Genomic DNA, 17100 nt, shown 5'->3' on the forward strand with positions numbered 1-17100 from the left:
TCAGATGCGTATCAAAATAGAAACAACATTTTAGCTAATGCCTTATCAAATTTTTCAATTCGGCATAATAAAGTTATAGAAATATTTAGAAAAAGGACACACGCAAATGGAATGTGACATGGCTCATGCAAAATTAGAAAAAAAGTTGAAAACCAGTCGAAAGAAGCCCGGAAAACCGTAAAAAATTATAACAAAATAAAGATAATGTCATTTGATGATATATATTAGAATTACGACTTTTTTAAATTTCGATGACCAAGAACTAATAAAACCAATTTTAACAATCGATATACAGATTTGCCTTGTCGAATTAAAAATACAAAAGAAATCTAACTAGAACCAAAACCGTTGCACTCGAAACAACTTCCTATACAATTAAAAAAATGGAAACACCTCCAAGAACTTAAAAAAGTGATTCCAAAGGAGTATCATTACTTTTATGATAACTTATTCTACACAAAATCCAATTAACTCATGATAATAATGTCAATTTATTATTAAAAAAAAAAAACAAGTAAGAGTGCTATATTCGGCTGTGCCGAATCTTATATACCCTTCACCACAGTGTATTTAAAAATATCAATTCTATAAAATTTTAATTTATTTAATTTTCCCGTTTATATCATTATTATAGCAATAACAAAACGAACAACAACAACGCTAAACGAAATAAACACACAAAAAAACAAAATACACAAGGCAGTAAAACCAACAGACATCCAAACATACGAAACGAAATACACAAAAAACAAAATAGACAACGCAATGAAACCAACAGACATCCAAACACACGAAACTGAATACACCAAAAACCAAAAACAATATACACAAGGCAATGAAACATACGAAACGAAATACTCAAAAAAAAAGTAAAAACAAAATACACAACGCAATGAAACCAACAGACATCCAAACATACGAAACTGAAAGCACCATGAAACAAAAACAATATACACAAGGCAATGAAACACAATGTTGTTGTTGTTGCGTATATCAAAGCATGAAAAAAATTGTCTTTTTTACGAAATTTTCAGAGGTTGTCTCGGATTTTTGCTCATATCTCCGGTATTTATGGACCGATTTTGCTGATTTTAAATAGCGATCTTCTCGAAAGCATGTCTAACAGAATTATTGAAGATTTGGATCTCGCCGATATCTGGGGTCCTCTAAAAACTGATTTCAACAAACACACAGACGGACAGACAGACGGACATAGCTTAATCAACTCCGCTACCTATAAGGATCCAGAATATATATACTTTATGGGGTCGGAAAATTATATTATAGAAATTACATTACAAAGTACATCTACCCCCAAAAAATCTGGACATAAGTTTAGCAAAATATGTATTAAAAAATCATTAAAAAATAAAACAAAACAACCGGCTATATTTATCTAAGTTCACTTAAAATTTTATATTTTGGAGAATAGTTACATATTTTGATAATATCATTCCTTCTCCTGGACATAATTTTCACCAGAATTCTCTAGAAATTTCATGACATAAATTTAAACTTTCAGGCCATAAATTGGCAAAATTCTTGGGGATTTCTGCTTTTATTTGTTTACCCATATCATTTTATATGTTCTCTATTAAATTGGAATCGAGAACGACACAAAATATGTTAAAAGTACAGAGAAGCTTCTTGGAAACGAGCGGGATTGACATGTTTGCAGTGCCCAGAATAATTTCTAGACCCCAATCCAATAGAGAACATATGAAATGATATGGAGCAACAAATAAAACTGAAATTCCTAAGAATTTTGTCAATTATGAGCTGAAAGTTAAGATTGATGTCATGAATTTTCAAGTGGGTTCTGGTAAAAATTATGTCCAGGAGAAGAAATTATATTATCAAAATATGCAACTATTCTACAAAATATACAATTTTAAGTGAAATTAGTTAAATATAGCCGGTTGTTTTGTTTTATTTTTTAATGATTTTTTAATACATATTTTGCTAAACTTATGTCCAGATTTTTTCTGGGTAGATGTACTTTGGAAATAAAAAATCTATAGGCAACAAAGTAGTGGAACAAAATGTAATGTGTCAAGATACTCGAAGGACATGTGTTACGCATAAAAAAGAATTTGTTAAAAAATTATGAACTATAGGAAATACTTGATGTTATATGCAACATACATATACCAAGTGACGGAAATTCGTATATTATCAAAATATGCAACTATTCTACAAAATATAAGTGAAATTAGATAAATATAGCCGCTTGTTTTATTTTATTTTTAATGTTTTAATAATTTTTTTTTGTGCTAAATTTATGTCCGGTAGCTTTGCTTTATTTAAATTTGTTTAATGATTTTTTTTATTTTGTGCTAAATGTATGTCCAGATTTTTTTTTGGGATGTACTTTGAAAAGAAAAAAAATTTATACGCAATAGTGATCCTAGAAGGACATGTGTGACACATAAAAAATAATTTGTTAAAAATGTTAAGAACTATAGGAAATATTCGATTTCATATTTAACAGATACCAGTGATATGTACCTAGGGATTTAATAGAATTTGTCGATTTTTATCGCTTATATTTACCAAACCAAATGTTTATATTTTGTTTGAAAATTGCAAAATAAATTAAAAATAACATTTATTTTTTGAAAACACAATTTCTATGAGTGAAAAATGTATCTTAATTATGAAATATCAGCTAATTAATAATAGTTATTGGACCACGGTCTCCAATAATTAAGGTCTTGTCAATAAACTTTTATTTAAAATTTCATGAGAACTAACTATTTCATACAATTGAAAAAAATTTCTGGAATGTTGTTAGATAGATGTCACATGTTTTTCAAGAATACAAACATAGTACTAACTACACCAGCAACATTATTCCATAAAATTGTCATCAAAATTCTTTTGTATGAACTTTTAAAAAATAGCATGTGAAATTTTGAACAGAGACCTAGTTTTAGAATAAAACAAGTAAGAAGACTAAGTCGCCTTTGCCGAATCTTTACCATAGTGTATTTCAAAAATATTAATTTTATAAAATTTAAATTTATTTAATTTTCCCTACTCTATCATTACTTTTGAAATAGCAAAACAAAAGAAACAACAAGTTAGTGTGCTATATTCGGCTATGCCGAATCTTAAATACCCTCCACCAGCAAGCTACTTATTATTAAAACTCATTTAACTATCTAATTTTCAGATAACTTGGCAAAATTTTTTATTGAGGGTACTAACATTTATGCATGTGTCAAACTAATTTTAATTAGGTCGAGAAAAATGTATATTAATTCCGTAGAATGATTTATATATACAAAATACACATTTATGTCGAATTTTATCCCAATAATTTTGATTGTCAATGTGCATTTCGGAAATTGTCCTTATATGGGAGTTGTGACCAATTATCGACCGATAAGGAAAAAATTTCGTATAATAATTTATATGCCAAAAAAAAATGTAAGTCAAATTTTACTATAATAGATTTACTAATTAATGAAATATGTACGTTTAGGAAGTGCTTTATATGTATAGCAGCTATGACCTTACACCAAACCTATTTTTGTCGAATTTTATCAAGATATGTTTATTTGATAATGAAATATGTGCGTTTAAGTGATTTTTTGAAGTGGATATAGGAGCTATTACCATATATGGACCAATCCGGAAAAAATTTGGTATAATTATTTATATTCAAGTCGTACTTTATCCCAATAGCTTTATTATTGAAAGAAGTCGACTTTATATGGGAGCCTTTTCGGAAAAAATTTCGTAGAGTGATTCATATAAAGACAAAACATATTTGTGTCGAATTTTATCTAGATAACTTTATTTGACAATTAGGTAAATATGTGCGTTTAAGTGATTTTCGGAAGTGGAAATTGTATATATGGGAGCTATAACCTATAATGGACCAATCCGGGAAAAAAGTGGTAGAATGATTTATATTTACACAAAATATATTCAAGTCGAATTTGATCCTTATAGTTTTAGAATTTAACGAAATAAATGCGTTTAAGTGATTTTCGGAAATGGATTTTATATGGGAGCTATGACCAATTATGAGCCTATTCGGAAAAAATTTCGTGGAGTGACTCATATAAAGACAAAACATATTTGTGTCGAATTTTATCACGATAGCTTTATTTGACAATGAAATATGTGCTTTTAAGTGATTTTCGGAAGTGGGCTTTATATGGGAGCTATGACCAATACACAGTGGTATAGGAAAAAAAAAAGAGGGAAATAATTCGGTAACTTCTAAACGGTTAATCCGATTTTAATGAAATTTGGTATGCACAAAGAGGAGGCGTTGTCGAGTTTAGGTTTTGAATTTGGACCTTATAGGCCCGGCGGGGGGTCCTCAAATTAGGACACCTCGGCTATGTTAAATTTTTAAAACGATCCTATTTCTTCATTTGATTTAAAAAAAATTTCGTATATAGATTTAAAAAAAATTTCGTATATAGAATCTCCTCATCGAGCACTATAAAAATGTCGTCGTAGCAGTAAATTATCTCTTATAGTTTAGGAGATATTTTAAGTAAATTATCTCTTATAGTTTAGGAGATATTCGCATTTGAAAATTAAAATTTTAAAATTTTTACCGTCCTTACTTTATTTTTTTGATAATAGCGGGTCCAAATATTACCGATTTTCGCCATTTTTTTATTCGCTTAACAACAAGTTTATATATCAAGCAGTGAAAGAATTATGTAAAAATCATGACTGAGTCCAGAGTTATAGGCATTTTAATTTAAAAAATTAAAAAAAGGCGATTTTTTGTCATTCTTTTGGGAAAAAAGTATATTTTTCTTTTTAAGTTATCTAAAAAGTTTCTAAGAAGATGTATATAGAATTTATACTTTTTGGAAAGCTGACTTTACATAAAATACGATAAATGAAACAAAACCTTAAAATTTTTGATACCGAGGGGACCAGGTCCATCCAAATAAACCCTATTTTTTATGGAAAATTCAATTTTGAGCAAAAATTCTCAAATCGCATAGTCGATATCAAATTATAGTGACCTGTTTTATATGACCCAATATGTTCTTAATCATTTTGTAACGGGTTTCGATAACCCCGCCCCTGGTATGGATATAATAGGCAAAAAACCAAAAAATCCCATTTTTGGGATTTTTTAAAACTTTTTTGGGAATTCCGGGATTTCTAATAAGAAAATTCGAAATTTTTATTTAATTTCGGATTTTGAGTAAAAAAATCTACCTAACTGTAAAATTTCATCAAAAAATATTCATAAATAAAATTTTTATTGCAATTTGAAAAATTTGTATCTTCGCAAAAACTGAATAAAAAACATTTTTTAATTTTTTAAATTATATACAGTTTTGAAAAATAGACAAAATTACCTTTCCATTGATATATAACATGCCTACCTAATGTTTTTTAAGTGACAAATTAATTAGGGAAAACTCAACATCTTTTAGAAAATTTACCTAGCACTATTATTTTCATCCATAAGGTTAACTCTTAAATTTGTTACATATATGGATGAAAATAATAGTGCTAGGTAAATTTTCTAAAAGATGTTGAGTTTTCCCTAATTAATTTGTCACTTAAAAAACATTAGGTTTTGGCGAAAATCGGGAATATTTGGACCTGCTATTATCAAAAAACTAAAGTAAGGACGGTAAAAATTTTAAAATTTTAATTTTCAAATGCGAATATCTCCTAAACTATAAGAGATAATTTACTGCTACGACGACATAGTGCTCGATGAGGAGATTCTATATACGAAATTTTTTTTAAATCGGAACTCAAATGAAGAAATAGGATCGTTTTAAAAATTTAACATAGCCGAGGTGTCCTAATTCAAAACCTAAACTCGACAACAGCTCCTCTTTGTGCATACCAAATTTCATTAAAATCGGATTAACCGTTTAGAAGTTACCGAATTATTTCCCTCTTTTTTTTTCCTATACCACTGTGCAATATTGGATGATTATTATATTAGAATGATTTATATGTACACAAAATATATTCAAGTCGAATTTTACCCTTATAGTTTTAGAATTTAACGAAATAAATGCGATTAAGTGATTTTCGGAAATGGACCTTATATGGGAGCTATGACCAATTATGGGCCTATCCGGAAAAAATTTAGTAGAGTAATTCATATTTTGACAAAATATATTTATGTCTAATTTTATCACGATAGCTTTATTTGACAACGAAATTTCTGTTTTTAAGTGATTTTCGGAAGTGGGCGAATAATGGACCGATGCGTAAAAAAATTTGTAGAATGATTTGTATGTATACAAAACATATTTGTGTCGAATTTTATCCTGATAGCTTTATTATTCAATGAAATATATGCATTTACGTGATTTTTGGAAGTGGACTTTATATGGGAGCTATGACCAATTATGGGCCTATCCGGAAAAAATTTCGTAGAGTGATTCATATTTAGACTAAACATATTTGTGTCATGTTTTATCATGATAGCTTTATTTAACAATGAAATATGAGCTTTTAATGATTTTCGGAAGTGGGTCTTTATGGGAGCTATGAACAATAATGGACCGATCCGTAAAAAATTTAGTACAATGATTTGTATGTACACAAAACATATTTAACTCGAATTTTATCACAATAGCTTTATTTATCACTGAAATATGTGCGTTTAGGTGATTTTCGGAAGTGGACCTTATATGGGAGCTATGACCAATTGTGGACAGACTGAGATCTACGTTGATAGTATGATTTCTGTTCATATTATATTTGCATATTATATTTGCATTTTGTGTTGATACTGATATATTTGAGGGAGTTATTAACGATAAACTAATTTCCGGGAATATATATCTTTGTATGGGGGCTATGGAAAATATTGGATAGATTGTAAAGATTTTGAACATAATTGATCACTGCCCTGAAAAAATAATGTGTGACAAAATTCATCGAAATATCTCTGGTAGTTTATGAGAAAATTTCAAAAGAATTATGAAAAACACTTAATTTTTTTAGAGGTAGTCTGAAATTTTTACTCATAATATACCAAACTGCTTAGGATAATAATAAATATTTTGGGTGAATTTGGTTGATTTCCTTTGCTTAGTTTTAACGTGAGCGTGTTTTACACAGACAGACGGACATAGCTAAATCGACTTAGAATTTCATAAGGACCCAGAATATATATACTTTATTAGGTCTTAGATGAATATTTCTTGGTGTTACACACGGAACGACAAACTTATATATACCCTCTATCACCACTGATGGTGGTGGAGGGTATAACAAGAACGCTAAACGGAATAAAACACAAAAAAAAAAAACTAAAATTATCTGGATAATTTTGTCGATTTTTTTAAAAAACATCAAATTTTGCAAAGCATTTATTAATTTTCAAGTTGATCCAATGGGCATTTGGAGATGACATGAATCGGGAGGAGCTAGTCCTGGGCTACTTCCACTCTTTCGGTCTCCCGATTCATGTCTTCTCAAATGCCCGTTGGATCCACTTGAAAATGCCTTCATTTCTTCCAAAATTTGATGTTTAAAAAAATCGTCAAAATTATACAGAGCTGGAATTGCAATTAAAAAATTAAAATGAATTTTTTAGAATTGCAATTAAAAAATGAATTTAATTAATTTGAAAAAGAATTTTACAGTATGTGGAACGTATTTGACAAATGTGGTGTGGGACGTATTTAGCTGACGAATTTAACTTCACACACTTTAAAAGTTAATTAATTTTTCGTTTTGTTTTCTTAGAAATAGTATTCGGTAAAACATTCGCTCAGATTTAGCGAATGCAAAAACGAATGAAATTTTTATTTTGTAATAATTCATTTTTTATTTAATCACAAAAATAAAAGAGCGTTTTCATCTTTTCCACTATGTATTACTGCTTTTATACTTGAGAACAAGACGCAATCGCTTATTGTAGGTTGAAGGCCGATTTAACAAAGTTTAAAAATATTAATTGTTATTCAATTTTTAATAATTTCTCTCATTAATAATAATTATGTATTTGGAAAATTTTATTTTCAAACATAATTATTTATTTTTTTTTTTGTCTTATTTAGGGTCCCTGAATAAGTCAAATATTTGTCAATAATTGATATTTTTGACCTTTGAATGTCAAAATCACGTTAGCAAACACCATGATGTAATAAGTAAGGTGAGAGCGTTTCGGCAACAAACACAACAAACACAATATTTTTTTGTTGCCTAGAGTTGGGTTTTGTCAAAATGAAATTCCTACAATTGAAAAATAACAAACATTGGAAAGAAATATTTTTTGTGTATTTCACAATATTACCTACCCAACAAACCAAGCCATAATCAAAATATAACTACATTTTAAAATAAACTTATAATAAAGAATTTTCTACAACATTTCATAAGGATACTTATGATAGGTTTATTTTAATGGAAATTATAAATACTTTTAAAATAATGCTTAAAAAACGCTTCGTATAGCAACAATATTTGCAATAATACTTGCTGTACACTTAGTTAGGATAACAAGTTTTACAAATGTGATTGTAAAAGACTAATGATCGCAATAGTTTTGTAATTGTTTTCCTATAAGATATCCCGTTATTTTATTGCGTGTTTTTCTTATTATTATTCTTCTTCATTTCAGTCTTCTTGTTTAGTTTGGCAAAGGCAGTGTTTTTAAGTGTTTAAGAGTGTAATTTTATAAAATAAAGTAATATAAAATTTGTGTTTAAAAATGGTAATTTAATTAATATATAAAAAATGCCACATAATAAAACAATGTGCTTTTTTATTTTATAGATGCCGCTTTTTCTATAGGATTGAGGGAGGACGAGTTCATAAAAAGTATAAACAAGTCTTTTCCATTTACCAATAATAGACTAATACGTAAAATATATATAGAAAAGTGCAAAATTGTAGAAAGTATAATTGAAAAATATCAGTAAAGTAATGAAAAATAAAAAATATGTATGAAACAAAAAAAAAAAAAAAATATTGTTTTAATTGAATTAACAAGCTTATAAAAATGTTACGAAAATAAGCTTACTTCAATCATGTTTCAAAAACTATTTTTCAGTAAGCTTATTTCATAATTGCGATTCTAAGCTTGTTGTAAACTGCAACTAGGAATATTATCACAAGGGTTCAATTTTCTTGATAAAATAATTGTTAACAAGCATTTTACAATAATTATCATAATAGTTTTGCAAACCTAACGCTTATGGTAGTAAGTTTGTTATAAACGAATTTTAAAGCTTTTTGGTTTGTTGGGTATATATAAAAATGAAAGTGTGTTTGTATGTATGTATGTATGTATGTATGTATGTATGTATGTATGTATGATGTATGTATGTATGTATGTATGTATGTATGTATGTATGGATGTATGTATGTATGTATGTATGTATGTATGTATGTATGTATGTATGTATGTATGTATGTATGTATGTATGTAGGTATGTATTTATGTATGTATGTAGTATGTATGTATGTATGTATGTATGTATGTATGGTATGTATGTATGTATGTATGTATGTATGTATGTATGTATGTATGTATGTATGTATGTATGTATGTATGTATGTATGTATGTATGTAGTATGTATGTATGTATGTATGTATGTATGTATGTATGTATGTATGTATGTATGTATGTATGTATGTATGTATGTATGTATGTATGTATGTATGTATGTATGTATGTATGTATGTATGTATGTATGTATGTCTGTATGTATGTATGTATGTATGTATGTATGTATGTATGTATGTATGTATGTATGTATGTATGTATGTATGTATGTATGTATGTATGTATGTATGTATGTATGTATGTATGTATGTATATGTATGAATGTATGTATGTATGTATGTATGTATGTATGTATGTATGTATGTATGTATGTATGTATGTATGTATGTATGAATGTAGTATGTATGTATGTTGTATGTATGTTTGTTTGTTTGTTGTTTGTTTGTTTGTGCTTTATAGACTGCTAAACGGCTGGACCGATTTTCCTGAAATTTTCACAGTTTCTTCCTGTATGTCTGGATGGAACTATAGGCTACTTTTTATGTTGAAATTTCATGTGGGCGATGTGCCACGCCCATATTAAGAAAATATTAAATTAGTATATCTGAGATAATATAATAGTTATAGTCTTCATATTTTGTCGGAGCAACTTTAGTATCAATATAATTATTTAAGACAAAAAGTGGGCGGATTAGCATTAGGCGGCGTGGCACCTCCCATATAAATTAAATTCAAAAATTCGTTTATCTTGGAAACTATTATAGTTAGAATATTAAAAATTTCCACGAGTAACTTTAACATCCATTTAAACATTTTGGGAAATAAATTGGCGGACTACCCATGAGGGGAGCAGTACCTCCCATATTAACCTATATATATAAAAATGAATGTGTGTTTGTATGTATGTATGTATGTATGTATGTATGTATGTATGTATGTATGTATGTATGTATGTTTGTTTGTTTGTTTGTGCTTTATAGACAGCTAAACGGCTGAAGCGATTTCCTTGAAATTTTCAGAGTGTCTTCAGCTATGTCCGGAAGGAACTATAGGCTACCTTTTGCTTTGGAATTTCAAGTAGGCGAGATGCCACGCCCACCTACAAAATAAATAGTAAAAGTCGCATATCTCAGAAATTGCAACAGCTAGAGTCCTCAAATTTTGTATGAACAACTTTGACATTCATATGAACACATGTTGACAAAATGGGCAGCATAGATACAGTGGGCGTGGCACCTCCCGTATAAAGAAAAACTTAAATTAGTATATCTGAGAAAATATAACAGCTAGAGTCCTCAAATTTTTTCGGAGCCACTGTAGTATCGACATGAATATTTAGGATGGAATACCAATAGGGGGCGTGGCATCTCCCATATGAATTAAATACCAAAATTCGTTTATCTGGAAAACTATTTGAGTTATAATCTTAAAATTTTGCACGAAGACCTTTAACGTCCTTATGAATATTTGCGAGAAAAATATGCGGACTTTCATAACCGGGGCTTGGCACCTCCCATATGAATCTATCTATCTTCTATATATATAAAAACTAGCAAAAACCCGGCGTGCTTTGCTACTCCTGTCGATATAAAATAAAAAATATATTATTAATATATTGATATACATTTTTTGTTTATAAACATTTTATTTTTATAATTAATTTTTTATAATTTTTAATTAATGATATTTATGTACATATATTATTTCTTAATAATTGTTTCTTACAAGGAGGATTTTACCGGAGAAACCTTTCTCATCTCATTAATTTTAGCTAAAGTTCGATCGCAAAAGAATATTTATTGCCTTAGCCATTGCGTCATCAGGTATTGCAGCAACACTTTTAGATTATGCACTCAAATTACCGTTGAAAACATAATTTTCTGAAGATTATACATGTAATGTTAAGAAAAATTCTTCAATGGGTAAAATCCTGCAAACATATAAAATAATAGTGTGGGATAAATGCACCATGGCTCACAAAAAATCCTTAGAAGTGCTTGATCGCACTTTAAAGGACATGAGAAGTAATTTTAATTTATTTGGAGGTGCATTAAACGGTTGCAATTTCCTATACGTTTGGCATTCGCGATGACAATAAACAAATTTCAGGGTCAATCCCTGCAAGTGTGTGGAATAAATCTCGAAAATCCATGCTTCTCACATGGTCAGCTTTATCTACGCGCCTGAGGGGAAAACGAAAAATATTGTATATCCCAAGGCTTTAGAATAGGAAATAATTATTAAGAAAAATTTTAATTGTAAATATTAAGTCAATTATATTTTAGTAATTTTGTAATATTTTGTAAATTTATGCTAATGAATAGGAATAAGAAATAATATATGTACATAAATATCATTAATAATAAAATACTTTAAATATCAAACTTTATTTGTCTTATTACTTTATGGTTTTGGATAGTGACAAACAAATATTAATAAAATTTTTATAAACAAAAAATGTATATCAATATATTTTGAACATTTTTTATTTTATATCGACAGGAGTAGCAAAGCACGCCGGGTTTTAGCTAGTAGGTACATAAATTTAAATTTTATAAAATTTATATTTTTTAAATACACTATGGTGAAGGGTATATAAGATTCGGCACAGCCGAATATAGCACTCTTACTTGTTTTTAAATAAACTTGCATAATTTTAAAATAAATATAAAAAAATATATATTTTTTCTATAACAAAATCGTAAGACATGGTATTTTAACTTACAAATGTAAATAGGATTGTAATCTACATACATTACATTCTTATTTGCAAGCGTTTATATGCGCCTCATTTTCTTCGCTTAGAACTCCACACATTATGTAAGTTAATTTTAATTTGTGTTAATGATATTGTGGCTTACATTCTAAGCGAGAGCACATCGATGAGGCAGCCTAGGACACTTTTATGTTAAATCTAAGTGGAAGAATAAGTGAAAGCATCACCACTGACTGCCACGAAATATCACTTAGATAAGCGAGTACATAATGTGTATTTTTACCGCTGGGTTGTTAATTGATAACAAGAGAGAACAGAACCAACTTTTTCCTACATTTTGCAAAATCATAAATTTTGTAACAGCATATTAGTGAATATATTTTAAGGAAAAATTAAAAGAAAAATATACTTATTTCAAATCGCGTTTTTCTAACAAATTATGATTTCAATAATTCATGATGATGTTTTTAACATAAATTTTATAATTATATATTTTTTGTAATTTCTATTTTGTTGAAATTGATTTTATACTCAAAATATTTTGAGCAGACAAAATACATAAAATTCAGAAAGTTTGATGAAATAAATTGAAAAAGTTAGTAAATATTTTTTTAAAATTTTTAGATTTTATTATAGCCTAAAGTGTATTTTATGAGAAACGTTAAAAAAAAAACAATATTTTCCTATATTTTGCAAAATTTTAATTTTTGCAAACAGAGTTATAAATACTTATTAATTTTTTTTTTTAATTTGAAGCGTTTTATTAAGACTATTTTCAAATAATTAGGCTCAGCTAAATACAAATATTTATATATTTTAATCCTAGAAATCATTATTTGTTTATATTTATACATATGTTAATGAAAATTTCTATTTATAAATTTCTATTATGAAATTCTATTTATAAATTATTTTTTTCATTCTTTATCGCATGATTTCTACAACATTTTTGCACAAATAAAGTTGTTAAGAAAATACGTTTTTGCGAAAAATATTTTTTTTGCAAAAAAACGCGTTTCTGACCAATTGAAAAGAAATATTTTTTCATTAAAATAGCGAATTAACACATGCAATGACAATTATTAAAAAAATCGAATAGTTGTGGAAACAATTACATATTATTTGTACACTAAACTTGAGCAGCTAGTAATTCTGCTCTTGTATAGTATACATTGAGAAAACAGATTTTGCGAAAACTTCAGTATTACGGCTTAATTACAATTGGAACCACAACTGCTGTCGACAATGAGTTTTCATACATTTTGTATGGAGAGCAAAATATCGTCTTGTGGTTGGCGATATTGTGCTTGAGATAGATTCTATTTTACTTTTATTGCGCTCTCTAGCGATCCTCTTATTGTTCTCTTATTTTTATGTTGTAGAGTTGCCATATGTTCATAATATTTTGCTAAAAATCATGCAAAATTGCAAAAACAGGGTTGTTTTAATGTTGTTTTTTTAACCGAAGATATTGCATGAAATAAATATAAATTAAAATGAGAAAACATATTATATTTGATCCCGTATTTTGTTGTGAATAATTTTTTAATCATTCCTATTTATTTCTTAAAAAGTAATTATAATTTAAAAAAAACATCATTTTGCATTGATTCTTTGTGGTCTGTCGACAATCGCTTAATTTTAATTCGTCACTCGCTCTTTTTGTGTGGTTTGTCGACAGCGGTTCCAATTATAATTAATCTGTTACTTTGTCGAATTCAATAAATTTTGGTATGGATATTTCAGTATGTTGGACAAATACATAAACATAATTACATACAAATATTTTAGGTTTTAAAGATTTTAACGCGTTTTAAAAGGATATATGAGAGCTATAAGAGTCCTTGCTCCAAATTATGAAAAAACCAACATGTTGAATCCTGATTAATTATATGCATATTATTATTACAAAGTTTCAGAGTTTTATTGAAAACTTTGTGCAAAATATCGCTATTTTCCATTTAGGGATATATGGGAGGTATATGAATCCTTCGACCAATTTTTTCTAAACTTCGAATTTTTCTAACTATTCCATTTTACAACATTGAGCCAAAATTTCGAAACCCTATAATAAATCCTTCTATTTTTGTCCAATGAATGTATGAAAATGAATAACTTTGCGCAGTGACCGATATATCAGTCCAATTAATACTTCTTACTGAAAATCCTTGTTAATAAATCGTTTAGAATAAACCAAAAATCAAAGATAATCAATATCTTCCGTTCTTAATATATACCATTTAATGAATAATCATCACTAACGAAGCCTATTGGAAATGTCTGAATCACGGCACATACAACCGGGATAAAGTATAGCTTTAGAGCTTATAATGGAGTACAGGAAACATTTAGGTAATTCCAACACTACTCCACTGCAAACATTATTAGAGAATATGGTTCGTTTTGTAGTCCTATGTAATATAGGCATGGACTATGTTCATTATTTTTGAAAACAACATAGTCCATAACCTGCATTCCATAGAATCATGTATTCCCATTATTTATCCAAGGAGTATTTTTGGTCTGATTTGGGGGTAGCCCCCTTACATATTATTGTTATATTATTTCTCAAATTTAATGTTCATTAAAAGTATGTATGTAGTTGTGTTTAAACTGGACAATCCTCTCATGTGTATTTAGCAAAACAAAATTTAATTCAAAATAATAAATAAATCGATAATTGTAATAGGGTATATTAATTCAAAAGTACTGATAGTTAAATAACAAACAAACGAAATATTAGTAAATATTTGATTTCGTTCGAACTAAATTTTATCCCGGATGCATAAGTCATATATATACATATATATCTTAAATATAAATTTTGAAAATATTAACAATATAATGAAATCACAATTTATTTGCGATTCTGCGCAGTACCATTCTTCACACAATAATCGATATAACACAAAAACTTAACTTCGTGCTTAATTTATTAATTTGTATTATCATATAAACACATATAAAAACTTACATGGTTATTTTTATTTAAGTTTTAATTCAAAATGGTAATCAGAATTTTAAGTTCCAAAGTATATTTTTTTATTTTAAAACGGTTTTAACACTGTTTTGTGAACAATAATAAGGACCTTTCTACCAAACAAATTGCTTAAACATAAAAACGATTTGTGACTACTTTACATTTGTGGGTTCTCCGAATACTGATAATCATTCATGAACACATAGTTCGTTACATTTTCACAATGCATATTTGAAGATGCTACGAAATGTTGTAATAAGGTGAATATCCATAAAGTGTTGTTATTCAATCAGCTGTTTTTTTTTTCTTGACTCGGACTCACTGACTACTCACTTAGCCCGAAAAAAAGGCGTTTTGTCGGATCGCTGTAATAAAAACTCCCCAGCGGAAAAAAATGCTATGACTTCGATTTTTAATCCTTCTCATTGCCTTCTCTCAGAAGATATTCCATAAGCACTTTGCCTCCCCTTGAAGCATTCGTGCACATTAAAAGTTACATTGCAAAACAAGGCCAAACAAATAATTATTAAAATTCAAACATGATTGGGTTTGCAATTATTTTCATATATTGGCTCCCCTATAAAAGGAGCCAAAACTACAAATGGAATTAATCCAAATATTTTAAATATTTGTGGATAAATTCAACCTCTTCAAAAAATATTTTTGAAAAAAACACATTAAACACATTTTATTTTTTTATTTTTTTGATTTTAAATATTTTTTTAAAGGCAGCTTATACAATTTTCTTAAAGAGCTTTATAGTCCAATAATGGGATGCGAGTGGGATATATTTTTTTAAATATTTGGCACTTAATTTTAATCTTTTCCCTATTTTTCCAAAATTGACGTTTTTTTTACTCAAAATAAAGCTGTGACCATTTCCTTTAAGAGTTTTTGACCCATTTTTGACAAAAAAAAAATAAAAAAAATTTTTTGGAAACAATTTAGAAATAGCAATCTGAACTCCTTTGGACAGTTTTTGTTAGGACACTCATTTAAATAAAACCCTGTACACAGAGGGAAAAATAAATATACACGCCTGGTACCAAATTGACACCAAACTGTTTATAATTTTTCAATACCAACGTTGCGTTGTCAACATTACATAGTGTTGTCGTACGTATGTATATACTTTGACAACGGATGTTATTGAAAAATTATAAACTCTTTGAAGTCAATTTGGTACCAGGCGTGTATATTTCCTTTTCCCTCTGTGTATGACCAAAATGTCCAACTTTGACTCCCTCTAAGTCCGCAGTTCTTGTCCTATAGAGCTGAAAATTTGTGTCTGGCCTACTATCCAATAGTACTTACTTGGTGCAAATTTCGTCATAATCGATTCGGAATTGCATTTAATCCGAAATGGTTATATTTTTTAGAACAGCTTATAGATTTTGCTATAAACCTCATTAATTTTAATTAGCGGGTTGGGTTAGCTTCGTCAATTTTTCTTGAAAGAAAAAACTGCGTTTTCTGCGCATGTGGAACTTTCATGAAAATTCTTTTGTGGGTAGCCAATAACAGATTGTTTATAATTATGTGCTGCTTCAATTTCTTAATTTAAATGAATAAATAATATAAAAACCGTTAAAATAAAAATCTATAAAGTTCGTAAATTAATTTCATACACATGATCGTACTTTTTTTAATGCACTTAATGCTTAATCGTACTTTTTTCTAACGGCTTATCGATCTTGGTATTAGCTTCATTGTCAACTACCGATTAATGTTTGGTGTTACCAATTTTAATTAGCGGTTTAGGTGTGCTTCGTCGAATTATCTTGTAACACGAGAAACACAGAGTTTTCGGCAAAAGAGATGAGAGAGATTTTGATGACATTATTTACAGTTAACATATCCCTGCTTATCTACAATTAACTGATTTTTTCACGTCTAAATTTAAATGAATTATTATTCAAAAAAACCGT

At 28.2% G+C, this 17100-nt stretch overlaps 1 protein-coding gene across 1 annotated transcript in view; it reads right to left on the bottom strand.

Annotated features, from left to right (window-relative positions):
• LOC119616049 (synaptosomal-associated protein 25-like) overlaps positions 1 to 15342 on the bottom strand; it is a gene marked incomplete at its 3' end in the record, with an annotated part of 277795 nt that extends 262453 nt beyond the window's left edge. The window contains exon 1 of the mRNA XM_037972195.1: positions 15167 to 15342. The remainder of the gene's footprint in view (positions 1 to 15166) is intronic.
• Positions 15343 to 17100: the final 1758 nt, after the last annotated feature.

The sequence above is a fragment of the Lucilia sericata genome, unplaced genomic scaffold (assembly GCF_015586225.1).
Source record: "Lucilia sericata isolate MDLA Ls3-8-SP2 unplaced genomic scaffold, ASM1558622v1 Contig000054F_arrow, whole genome shotgun sequence".
Classification (NCBI taxonomy): Eukaryota; Metazoa; Arthropoda; class Insecta; order Diptera; family Calliphoridae; genus Lucilia; species Lucilia sericata.